The sequence below is a fragment of the Heterodontus francisci genome, unplaced genomic scaffold (genome assembly GCF_036365525.1).
Source record: "Heterodontus francisci isolate sHetFra1 unplaced genomic scaffold, sHetFra1.hap1 HAP1_SCAFFOLD_1418, whole genome shotgun sequence".
NCBI classification, from domain to species: Eukaryota; Metazoa; Chordata; class Chondrichthyes; order Heterodontiformes; family Heterodontidae; genus Heterodontus; species Heterodontus francisci.
The window spans coordinates 1-2,500 of NW_027141329.1; the positions used below are offsets into that span (position 1 = coordinate 1).

A 2,500-nucleotide genomic window follows, 5' to 3' on the forward strand; every position below is an offset into this window, starting at 1 on the left:
TCCTTTGACTCGCGCACGTGTTAGACTTCTTGGTCCGTGTTTCAAGACGGGTCGGGTGGGTTACCGACATCGCCGCGGACCCCTGGCGCCGGCTCGTGGCTCTTCCGACTCGGCGGCGAGACGCGGTCGGGGCGCACTGAGGACAGTCCACCCCTGTTGACAGTCACACCGGGAGCACGGGGAGCCCGTCCCCCCCCACTCACGAGAGGGGAAGGCGCGGCAGCGGTCACTATCCCTCGACCCCGGGAAACGGCGAAGGCTCCTGCCGGGGGGCTATAACACTCGCCGCCGGAGCGACGAGCCACCTTCCCCACCGGCCTTCCCAGCCGACCCAGAGCCGGTCGCGGCGCACCGCCAGCGGAGGAAATGCGCCCGGCGACGGCCGTGCCCGCGCGGGGGGCGGTCCCAGCAGAGGAGATCCGCCGACACCCCAACGCGACCGACCCGTGCCGCCGAGTTGAATCCACCGGGCAGACTGCGCGGACCCCACCCGTTTACCTCTTAACGGTTTCACGCCCTCTTGAACTCTCTCTTCAAAGTTCTTTTCAACTTTCCCTTACGGTACTTGTTGACTATCGGTCTCGTGCCAGTATTTAGCCTTAGATGGAGTTTACCACCCACTTTGGGCTGCATTCACAAGCAACCCGACTCCGAGAAGACTCGATCCCAACGAGCCGGGGGCCGCTACCGGCCTCACACCGTCCTCAGGCTAAGCCTCGATCAGAAGGACTTGGGCCCCGGAGCGTCGTCAGAGAAAGAGGTCTTCTATACGCCACATTTCCCACGCCCGCCAGGCGAGCGGGGATTCGGCGCTGGGCTGTTCCCTCTTCACTCGCAGTTACTAGGGGAATCCTTGTTAGTTTCTTTTCCTCCGCTTAGTAATATGCTTAAATTCAGCGGGTTGTCACGTCTGATCTGAGGTCGTAGGCAGAATGGTGAGCGATCGCGTGCGTGCGTTTCTCAACATCGGATGGCCCCCGCCCAGACTTAAACGCAGCACCAAAAGCTCCAGGCCGGCCGGTATATCTCGCAACTTACTGACAACGGCACCTCGTACTCAACCCTCGGGGGGGGGGCGCTCACCAGGCCAGGGGTTAGTAACGAGCGGATGTGCACGCGTGTCGACGTCGGGCTTGCGACCGGGCTCGGCTCATAACTGTTCCGGAGTGCCGATAAGGGAGGTGCCGAAGACAAAGAGCGTGGGCGCGGTGCTGGTTTGAACTGCACGAGGGCAGGAGAGAAAAGCGAGCAGCCCACGGGAAGCAAGCGTGGAAAGGACCCGAGACTAGCAGCAGCTAGAAGGCGTGGCAAGAGTTTGGAGCACGTGCAACCGGGGTGGGGGAGTTGGTTCGAAAAGCAGGCAGCAGAGACCAGGGGGACAGGACCGTGCGGCACTGACTAGGTGCACCCTCAGATGTAGGCGAGCTTGCCGGAGGCACAGCGGGAGGCATGCGTGTGGAAGGAGACAGGGCTCCAGCACAACACGCAGCACCGCAGGGACTCCATGGCAAAACTGCACAAACACCGAATGAGGGCACGCAAAGCCAGCGAGGCAGCACGGCAAGCCCACAGTCAACTACGTCAAGCTCTCCTCCTCCTCGTCCAGAACCACTAAACCACGTCGACCACTGGCAACAGCCATCGAGACCGAACCACACGGTTTGCGTCCACCGACATGCCACACCGAGTCTCTCTCTCTCTATGCCGATTCACCAGGCATCGTTCCCATCTCTGCTCTGCACACTCCACAGAGAGTCAACTCTGCCCTCCACGATCCATTCGGAGGCTAACGGCCCGGCAGCAAGCAGTCCCAGCACTGACGCAGTCGTTCGTTTGCAACCCACTGACAGCCGTCCTGGGAAAAGCAGAGGCTGGCCGAGACCAGTGCCGGCGCGCCCGGAGGCCCACGCCGGACTGCCCCCCCATCGCGATTAAATGGAGGGACAGAGGTCGAACTCTCCCAAAGGCGGAGTAAACTCCAGGTCTGCACTTAGGGGGACGAAGAGGAGCAAAGGAACCTCTGCGACAAAACCCCAGCCGCGCTCCCGCCGGCAAAGGCGAGTGCGATTGATTGTCAAGCGACCCTCAGACAGGCGTAGCCCCGGGAGGAACCCGGGGCCGCAAAGTGCGTTCAAAGTGTCGATGATCAATGTGTCCTGCAATTCACATTAATTCTCGCAGCTAGCTGCGTTCTTCATCGACGCACGAGCCGAGTGATCCACCGCTAAGAGTTGTCTCAGGTTTTCGGTCCGTCCCTCGCGCGAGGGGTCGAACCCGGAACGTGCGAACGCTCCCCCGCCCTCCCCAATGGGGTGTGGGGGGTGGGAGAGCCCCAGCCTGGCACGGCCCTTCGGATTTCAGTCGAACAATCACAATGACCAAAGAAAGGTTTTCACGCGGCCAACGTGGTCAGGGCGCTCGCGAGGCGAAGCGCGTCAGCTCGTCCGACGCCGGAGCCCAACCGTGCCGACGCGCACCACGGACAACAGAGGCAGGGTCT

General features: G+C 62.0%; 1 non-coding gene across 1 annotated transcript; it reads right to left on the bottom strand.

Moving 5' to 3' along the window:
• Positions 1-2,079: 2,079 nt before the first annotated feature.
• Positions 2,080-2,233, bottom strand: LOC137362794 (5.8S ribosomal RNA). Its single transcript, XR_010972656.1, has one exon. It is a non-coding gene; the product is annotated as a 5.8S ribosomal RNA (ribosomal RNA).
• Between the last annotated feature and the right edge of the window lie 267 nt (positions 2,234-2,500).